Genomic DNA, 10,249 nt, shown 5'->3' on the forward strand with positions numbered 1-10,249 from the left:
ACTCAGTCACTTAACATGCTAAAAAGAAAAGCCACCTTCCACTTTCAGCTAGTGAGAGTGACTTTGTTGACTGTCACTGGACGGGACTGCTTCTCCTTCACAGTGAGTGGAACAGTCACTGGAAGTCCCAAGTAGTGACCCAAATACCCCGCAAGAGAGCAAGACCTCGCTCCTCTCAGCATCCAGAGATCAGTGCCCGTGGGCTCTCTGATCGGCTCTGTGGGTCAGTCGTCATCACGGACCAGTTGCACTTGCCAGAGGGAAGCGCTCCGGCAGCCGCCGATCAGGTCCAGATCCCTCCCTGGACCGTGGCCAGGCAGGACGGGGCCTGTCCCCAGAAGAAGTAGGACGGGAAAGCTTGGGGTGCACGTGAAGCCTTACCTACCACACACCCACGCCACAGGACGGCTGTCAGTGAGTCCCACAGGGCACGCTGCTGTAATTAAGCCCCAGGAGGAGATTATTACCAGAGTCCAGAGTCCCTGCTCATGGGTGATGGTACCTGTTCTCCCCCGTGACAGCCTGGGAAGGACGCAGGCTGTCCCTTCTCTACCCCTACAGTGCTCAGGAGAGGAGCCTGGGGGTCCGGAGGCAGCGGGGACAGGGGAGTTGGCTCCCGGGCCTCCCACCTGCTGTGCGTTGTGGGACCTGGAGCTGGGGAGCGGGCATGCAGGACCCTGGCAGGGCCTCTGTCTCCAGCCCCAGCGTCCACACCTGCAGAATGAGGATGGCGAGGGCCATCTGGCAGGCCCCCCGCAGGGCCTCCGCGGGACAGCATGGGTATGGAAACGCCTGCGTGGGCCTGGCCCTAGTGGGCTTCTGGGGACAGTGGATTGATTCAGTGGGGGTGGGAAGAAGTCTGTGGCCGATGGAAGACTTCCCAGCTTCTGCAGAACAACTTTGCCGTTGCCATGGTGACCAGGCTGCGAGTTTGGTTTATTTTGGAACTTGATCTACACAGCAGCAGCTTTGTCCCTAGGTTCCCCTGCTGTGACTTTTGTTCTGTGGGCCTGTCCCCTGATGCCTGGGGACAGTGGACGTGAGTTGGACACGGCCCTGGCCAGGAGGGACTGTGCCTGGCCTCCACCTTGCCAGCCTCCCTAACCTGGCCTCTGGCCCAGACTAGAGGCAGGAGGCCTGGTCCTGGCCTGCCACTCTGGCTTGTCCCTTGAGAGTGGACTCCCAGGAGTGCCGGCTGCACCTTCCTCCCTTACGCAGTGACCACAGAGCAGTGTGCAAACATGGAGGTTAAAAGGACAGAAGGGAGAATCAGTTGGAATAACCCGTTTTCCTGCCGCCCACTGCCCGTCTCCACGTTTCTCTACTGTCCTGGTTCACACGCAGCCTCGGTCCTCGGGCCACTGAAGTCATGCTGCAGGGACAGAGTGGGGCCCTGGAACTCCCCCGAGTCACACCACGACCCTCAGCTTTCCTGAAGAGCCCTCGGCGGAGCCCCTGACGAAGGATGTCATGAGCAAAGCACGGGAGGCGGGGCAGGGGAGGCACGCAGGGCGCCCTGGGAGTCCTGCTGGAAGTGGCCGTGGACTCCACAGGACCCTGGGCCTCGACTCCCCACCCGTGAAACGGGAGCATCCTGGTCACTGGCCCCTGTGAGGGGTCTGTGACCCATGAACTGCCAGGATGGTCAGGTGCTGGGGGGCTGTGCCCTCGGTGGGGGCCGCGGGGCATAACCCAACGCCGGGTCCTGGGCAGCACGGCTGCAGCTCCCCTTGAACCTACCCTGGTCCCAGAAGCTGGCACAGGCCTCCAGAGGCTGAGGGAGGCAGGAGCGCTGGAGCTGGGGACACCCCTCTCCTCTTGACAGCCCCACGGCTCAGTGCAAGGCAGGGAGCACATGGCGAAGGGACTCTGTGTCCAGGTGGCCCCGCCAGGGCTGGGCTGGGGAGGGGCATGTGCAGCGTGCAGGAGGCTGGGAATCCCTGGGAGAGGCTGGGAGGGACTGGGCTGCTTCCCCTGGAGCGGGGACAGCGGGAGACAGGAGCAGGGCTGAGGCGCTCACGGGCGGACGAGCTGAGTGCTGGCCACCCTGGGCGGGGCAGGGCTGGGCTCAGCGCAGGAAGGACTGTCCTACGGTCCTGCTGGCTGTTCGCCACGGCCCCAGGCCCCTCCCAGCAGCCACATGAGGTGCAAGTCGCCCTTCGTGCCTGTTTTCAGAGGAGGAAACCCGGGAACAGGGAGTGGAGGTGGGACCTGAAGCCAGGCGCTGTGTCCTGGCAGGGGCAGTGTGGACGGAGGGCGGAGGGACGCAGAGCAGGGGCCCGGCGAGATGGCTGTGGAGGCCCACGTGTTAGGGCCGGACTCCGCAGGGAGGGCTCCTTGGAAGCCGGAAGCCTGGGAAGGACCGAGGAAACGCAGAGCAAGGGAGTTGTAGGTGCAAAGGCCCGGGGTGGGGACACAGCTGGAACCGCCTGAGGAGACCCTGGGCAACCCCTGGGAGAGCCACGGCTGAGACGTAGAGGTCGGGGACTCGCCAGTGGGGTGGAGTCCCTGCTCCGTGGCTGCTTGGTCTGGGGTCTGGGCAAGTTGCTAGCCTCTCCACACCTCATTTCCCCAGCTGGACAGGGACCCCTCCTGGACTGAGCCCAGCCCTGCCTCCTGGATTGCTTTGATGATAAAGGAGATGGTGCCAGGCAGGAGTCACCTGGTGCCTGGTGAAGGCGTGCTCTGCGTTGGCCTCAGTGCTGTGGCCATTGATAGGAGAGGGAGGGGAGAGGAGTGGGAGAGGAGGTGGGGGGTTTCTGGGCGGCGAGGTGGGGAGGCAGAGCAGAGGGTATTGCTGGGGTCTGCCTGGCTCAAGGGAGAGTGTCACATCACGAGGCGCCATCTGCCAGGCAGCTGCTCTCCAAATAGCTGCCCCAGCTGGGCCCAGAGCCTGGCAGGGAGCCCTGTGCCTTGTGGCTGAGGGGCTCGGGCAGCCCCTGCTGCAGGGCCTGCGTGTGCAGTGTGGGGGACAATGGGGAGAGTAGGGCGGCGTGGGGCTGGCTGTGTGCTGGAGGCAGGCAGGGAGCGGCCATAGTGGTGACACAATGACAGTGGCCACCTCAGCACTGGCAACGAGGCAAAGCCAGCACGGTGCCAGCCATGGCCATCGTCCCTCTTCCTTTTGGAAGACACGAGGTACCTCTCGAGCAGCCCAGTGAACACACTCACCTTCCAGACTCCTTTGCAGCTAGTGTGACCATGTGACCTTCTCCTGGTCAGCGAGATGCAAGTGCAGGCTGGTTAGGGGGCTTCCTCTTTGGGAGCTGGGCTGCGCTGTCCTGGTAAGAACTAGACCCTGGGGTCACGCGGGCTGGGCTTCCTCCCCAGCTCTGCCACTTCCTGCGTGTGAGCTTCCTGAGCTCAGTCTCACCTTCCGGGTGGGAATAACCGTGGCCTCGCAGCAGGCACGCTCCGTGGCAGCTGCTCCCCACATAGGCCTGGGGTGCTTTGCAGTCAAATGGGCTCCCTGGGCCTCAGGGAGGCGCCACTGTGTCAGCCGCACTGACCGCGCATTGAAAGCGCCGTGGCGTGTGGTCTGTGGTGGCTTAGAGGGGACCTTCAGTAACGCCTGGTACGGAAACTCAGAGTGAGCGCGCAGGCTGGTTCCAGGTCACCTCGTGCTGTGATGCTGGATCCTGGATCCGTGTGCCGAGCCAGACTGTGTTCTCCAAGGTCAGTGGTCCTGTGTCTGATCCCCTCCACACCTCGGTCACCAAGCCCAGTGCCAGGCACCAGGAGGCTCCACCTACGTCGGCACCACGTAGGGACCTGACTGGAACAGAGCTAGCCGGCATTCCCCACGGCGAAAGCCAAGTGCTCAGGTGTGGGGCCGAAGGAAAGCCCTCCCTCCCGATTCTGGGACTCCCTCCTGCACCGCGAGACAACAGGCCTCGTTCTGTCCCCTTTGTTCTATTCGCAGCACCCAGTTCTGCCGGGCCGTCTGTCGGGGCGGGCAAGTGACTCAGAGGGCAGCTGCTGGCCTAGTGGGCGAGGCAGACCCAGAACCCCCGAGCAGAATGGCCCGCTGGGCGTGGGAACGTGGGTGTGCAGAGGGACGGCCTCCGTGGGAGGAGGAGGCGGAACGGGGGGCTTCCCTGGACTCCGCCTGAAGAGCTTCTAGATCAGCTTCTCCTCAAGACCCCCCGAGCGGCTCCTCACCATCGAATTCCCCTCTCCCTGACCCTGAGCATCGTCCCAGTCCTCCGCGAGAGCCTTTCTGGGGTAGGCCTGGAGATCCTGGTTCCCTCCACGGAGACAAATGCGCAGGGCACCAGTGTCCTAGCCGGAGCCCAGACTCAGGTGGGTCCTCAGTCCCCTGGGTGAGCCAAGTCCTCCTGGGCCTCAGTGTCACCTGCACCACGAGACTTCACTCTGTCTGTGTCCCCAGCTCCAGGAAACTGCCTGTGCCTTGTTAGGGCTGTGGAGCCAGTTCCAGAGTGGCAGTCAGAGGCCAGAGTGGCAGGTCCCCTCCAGGCCTGAGTCTTCCCATCCCTGGTGGGAGGCAGCCTCCTCTGGGGCTGCTGAGGTGACCCTGGAGTCATGTGGGGACGAGTCATGAACTCGTCATGGGTGGAACGGATGGGTCCACTGGTCGCCCTACCCCAGGGAGCGCCAGCTGGCCCTCGAGGGTCTCTCTCCCATTCTCCTCTGGTCTTTGGTGGAGGGGGTGTGGGGGACGAGCAGGGAAAGGCACAGAGACCGTGGGCTGGGAGTGAAAGAGCGGTCGAGCAGCCTGGTGAAGCCCCCTGCCCTGTGCCCCCTCTGTCCCCGTGATCCTGTGTCCCCCAAATCCACCCGGGGAAAGGGGTCTCTGGGGCTGGCCAGGGAGCCACCCAGGAAATGGCCCAGCAGGTTCATGAGGCCACATAAAGCAGCACACGCTTCCCCGGGGCCCCTGCCCCTGGTGGGGGGCTGACCCTCCTCCCTCACATGCTGGTGTCCCCTGGTGTCCCGTTGGTGTCCACCCTTGGACATGAGCCTGGAACTCATATCTAAGGTGGAGGTCAGTGTGAGGACCCAGGGCAGCCCTGCCTGGGTGGGGAGTGGCCCCTCGTCCCTGGGAGGAGGTCGCTGTGCCCCAGCTTCCTCAGGGGGCTTATCCAGTGCCTGCCGCCCCGGCAGTGAGGACCTAGGAGGTGCCACACCCTGGCTTCCGGGAAGGGCTGAGTCCTTCTTGGCTTCGCCCAGTTCCTCTCCAGTCTGGCCGCTCTGCGCCTCCCAGGCACCTTCCCCAGCTGCAGCGGGCAGGGGCCTCCTCCGCCTCCGCCCCACTGACGCCTCTTCCTCTCCCAGCAGCCGGGCTTCCTGAAACCCGTCTCATCGTGTCGCTCCTCTGCCGGCGACTTCGAGTCCTTCTGCCTCCAGCACCTGTTTGAAGCTGTTCAAAGCCCAGAGCCTGTGCGAGATCCGACGCAGGCCAGGCCTGGCCCTGAGGAGCTGGTGGCCTCCCGTGGAAGGAGAAGGATGGCCAGACAAGGAGTTGTCACCATCTTCATGCCACGTAACAACACCCCTGATCCAGTGGCTATGACAGTAGTCACTGACCTCCACTCCGCAGTCTGCAGCTCGGCAGGGGACCTCTCATCCGAGGGCCGCCAGGCTACCTGGACCTGTTTGTCCCACGCTGATGACAGAAGGGAGGAGAAGTGCCACCTTGCAGTGTCCCCACCCCATCCAGGGAGCCATCCATTGGTGAAGCCTGGCCGACAGCAGGCAGCTGGGGAAACACTCTGCCCTGGGGGGTGGGGAGCAGGAGGGAAGAGAGGGCCGGGAAGCCGCCCGGGCTCCCCAGGGAGCAGAGGTGCTGCGAGGGCCAGTGGCCTCCAATGGCTTCCTCCTGCCTGGACCTGAGGAGCAGAGCGTTCCAGGAGGAGCATGCAAGTGTCCACCCTGGGGAGGGACTGCTGCACCTCAGGACTGGCAGGAGGCCGGCGGGTACCCCCAGCACAGGCTGGGGTTCCTCCAGCTGTGGACCATGCTGAGCCTCCAGCCCTGGCCCACGTTCTGCCGTAGCCGCGGGGAACAGGCAGCTCTCCAGTGCCCAGCCCTGTCCCGCCAGGGCCTTTGGCTGTGCTGGGTCCTCCGCCTGGAAAGCACCTCCTCTCCCTCCGGCTGACTCCTGCTGGGACGGCCCGGAGGTGTCCCCTCCTCGAGGAAGCCCTACCTGGGCCCCACCCTGGAGGAGGGCTCCCTCGGGGGCTCGCAGGTCCAGGCGCGTCGCCAGCAACCAGGGGCCTCCCCAGGGCCTGCGACTTGGCAAGAAGGGGTGTCCTCAGTTATTTGCTGAGTGAATAACTGAAGAACATCGGTCTGTCTGAACCCCACACCTGCGATGGAGACAGGACTGGGCCGAGGCCTCCCACCACGAAGCTGTTCCTCTGAACACACCTCAGCGCCGCCTTGAGTCTTTTGTTGACTTGGCCAACATTTATTAAGCACCAACTATGTGCCCAGAGCAGCCTGAGATACAAAGCCTGGCTCTCCCAGAGCCACCTGCACACAGACAAATAAACACAGGGAAGCGTCAGGAGTGAAACACGAGGGAAAGTGAGGCAGGGTAACGGGAGAGGAGCACGGAGGGAATGCTGGTTTCTATCGTTCAGTACTCTGAGACCCTACGGAGGGTAGGACAGAGCCTTGGCCAGTGGCCGTCCCGCTGGTGTGCCCTGCCCCCACCCACCCAGCCTGAGTGTCAGCAGCAGAATGAGTGGGAGAGGCTGTCTGGGGGACAGTGTTCTGGGTGGGGGCCAAGGTTCCAGGGGAACAAGGCTTGGTGGACTTTGGGGGGAGCCAGGCTCAGGGACAGGATGTGCAGTTGAAGGGTCAGCTGCCGGGGCAGCCTGGGCTGAGTGGGGGGAGGGGAGGGCCCTCTGCAGCTGGTAGAGCAGACCCCCACCAGGCCAGGCCCAGGTCCCAGCAGTAGTGCTGGGTGTTGGGTACTGTTTGGCTCGGCCCCCTGGGTCCCCCTCTCCCCAAGGTCCAGTCAGGGGAGGGCAGACTGGTCCCGGGTGCGTGGGGCAGCAGGGCTGGCGGAGGCTGCTCTGAGCCCAGGCGCTGTGTGACCCCAAGGGAGCGTCTGATCTTGCAGATTTGTTTTTCTCAGCAGAATGGGGATAATGGAATCCGCCTCCTAGGACATTATGAGAATTAAGTGAGGAAATTTGGAAAGAACCCCGCCCACGTGGAGTTCTGGATCAGCTGCGTACTTCAGGGCGACCTTACCCCACCTCTGTAACCTCAGCCTCCCAGTCTGCAAAACAGGAAAGTGAAAGCTTCCTTCTGGGATTGTCGGGATTACCTAGGACATGTCCAGAGGGCCTGTGCTCAGTATGACAGAGAGGCCCAGGCTCAGTGTAGTGGTGGGGACTCAGGCTCAATATGATGGAGAGGCCCAGGCTCAGTGTGGTGGGGGAGACTCAGACTATGTGTGGTGGGGGCCCAGGCTTAGTGTGGTGGAGAGGCCCTGGCTCAGTGTGATGGAGAGGCTTAGTCTCAGTGTGGTGGGGCCTAGGCTCAGTGTGGTGGTAAGGACTCAGACTCATTGTGGTAGGGCTAGGTTCAGTGTGGTGGTGGGGCCTAGGGTCAGTGTGATTGTGAGGACTCAGACTCGTTATGGTAGGGCTAGGCTCAGTGTGATTGTGAGGACTCAGGCTCAGTGTGGTAGGGCTAGGCTCAGTGTGGTGGTGAGGACTCAGGCTCAGTATGGTGGTGAGGACGAGACTCAGGCTCTGTGTGGTGGGACCTAGACTCAGTGTGGTAGTGAGGACTCAGGCTCAGTATGGTGGGGAGACTCAGGCTCACTGTGTTGGTGAGGACTCAGGCTCAGTGTGGTAGGGCTAGGCTCAGTGTGGTGTGGGGGAACTCAGGTTGCTGTCTAGACCCTCTCCTTTGATGTTCCCAGTATCTTCAGAAGCAGTTCCGTTCTTGTGCTCCGTTTTGAAGTGAGGGAGGAGTTAGGAGTCCAGACAAATGGGGAGCTGTGTGTGTATGTGTGGGTGTGCGCTCACATGTGTAGTGGATTCCTGTCCCTCCGTCCACCTGGCATTGTAGAAGGGAAAACAGAGGCTGTGTGCTTGAGGTGTCGGCGGGGATGACTGAGTGTCTGTGGAGGCCGTTCTCTTTCCCGAAAGGCCCCAGCCCCATGCTCTGCCCGCACGTGTTCACTTGCCCCACCGCAGCTGGGTCCCCTCCTCCCCGCCAGGCGGGCCCCCCACCCCACACCTGCAGCCCACCTGCATCCTCAGGGTGCTTCAAGGGAGTTGCCTTGGCAACTGCAAGTTTCCAGTTGAAGGGAAAAGTTCCCACCAGGGTTTGTGATGGAGAATGACAGGGAGCACCAGCAGAGAAGGTTGCCAGGGCGACAGGAATATTTAAGTCAGACTCTGTGGGTCTCGGTGTGGGGGAGACCATCCCCAGCGCGGCAGGCACGCTGGGCCCTGCCAGGCGGCTCTGCCAGCACCGAGCTGGGCTCCCGGGGAGGGAGGCAGCCTCCAGCCCGACTCCAGGGGCTGCGTTTCAGAGTGATGGATGGGCTGTCTCTGGGCCCCGGCTGCTGACAAGCTGCGCGGGGGCTGGGAGCTGGGGGCTGTGCTGCCCGGGGGGGGGGCTGCCGCGACCTCGGGGACCTCCATGCTGGGGCCCCTGGGGCCGGGTGTCGGGTTCTGCGCGTAGCTGCCTCTTCGGCCTCCCCTCCTGTGACCTGTGTGTCCCTTGTCCTGCAGAAGCAGACAGCGCTCTCGGCTCCTGACCTAAGTGGCTCCCTCGGCCTGGCTTTGTCAGCGGTGCCAGCGGGGTGGGTGAGAAGAAGGTGCCCGTCTCTAGGGAGAAGCGGGGCCAAGGGGTCAGGAAACTGGGCTGAGGTGGTGACCCAACCCCGGAACCGGCAAGGCCTCCCACAGGGAATCGAGGCCCTTTGCGTTGAGGACGGGGAAGGCCCCCAGGCCCGGTCCCCTCTCGGGTGCCTGACCTGCAGGGGGACAGGTGGGGCTGGCTCAGGGGAGTCTGGGCCCTACTGCCCTGGTGGCCACCGGCCCTGCTTCCGCCCTCTCTTCTCTCCTGCTTGTCTGACCTGGGTGACCACCAGGAGGCAGACGAGGAGCAGGGACCAGGTTGATGTGGCTCCCGCTTTTGGTGCTGGGGACTCGGCTTTGCACTTCACTGCCCGCTCCAGGACTCTACCTCCTGGGGGCCCCGGGGACCCTGGCTCAGGGGCCTCTGCTCTGCACTGCCGCACGCTGCCTGGGTCGCCCCCATGGGCCTCCGTTCCTGACCCCCCCACCTGCCTGTCGCCAGGGTCACTCTCTGCAACTCTGCCTCTGCTGTCACTGCAGCAGGACGCAGGACGCAGGACGGAGGCCCCGGCCCACAGGACCCGAGCCCCTCACTTCCGCTTTTTGCCAAAGGCAGGGAGCAGCGCTGGGTCCCGCGGGTGCCTGGCGAGTTGGCGCTGTGTGGACAGTGGTGACCTCTCGGGTCCCCCAGGCAAAGTGATGCCACAGGGATGCGCGGCACTGGACAGGGCCTGGAAGACAGCGGCCCACAGCTGTCCTCCTGCGCAGGCGGGCAGGAGTGCTCAGGGGCCGGTCCTCCTCGCCCTCTGTGACGTCCAGGCCCTGCCTGCTCCGTGCCCGTCGGAGTCCGGGTGCAGGATGGCCGGAGCCGTGCGCCACTCCTGGATTCGTCCCCCCTCAGCGAACATTCGCGTGCCGGCCGGTGCAGCCTGAGAGTGAGGGATGGACACGGTCCCGGCTGCTCTGCCCACGTGGCCAGCCGGTGGCTTTGCCGTCCCCTCCCTGAGCACCTCCCAGGCCCCAGGGAGATGAGGAGCCGGAGGCTGGGAGGTGTGAGGGGGCCTGAGCCCGCGCTGGACTGCAGGCCGCCCGGCCGCTCCCGCTCTGCGTGGAGGGGGCCCCGGTGCCGCTCTGCTCTCCCTCCTGCCCCTGCTCCCGAACGCTGTCTGTCTGTCTGTCTGTCTGTCTGTCCAGGCGTCTCCGGCACAACACGGCCTTGGCCCGGCCCGCCCAGCCCACCCTTCCTGCAGACCACAGGCTCCTACTCGGAACACAGAGAGGGTCCCTCAGGGCCGCGACCACAGCTCTGCTACCTCTGCTACGACCCTCCCGTCTGAAGGGACAGGTGGGACAGAGAGGGCGGTGGCAGCGTCCAGAGATGGACGGGGGACAGACACGTGGCGCTGGAGGGCGGGTCCCCATGCTGCGGCTCCTCCCGCCCCTCCGCCTCCGCCCTC

This window comes from Sciurus carolinensis, chromosome 4 (assembly GCF_902686445.1).
Source record: "Sciurus carolinensis chromosome 4, mSciCar1.2, whole genome shotgun sequence".
Lineage (NCBI taxonomy): Eukaryota > Metazoa > Chordata > Mammalia > Rodentia > Sciuridae > Sciurus > Sciurus carolinensis.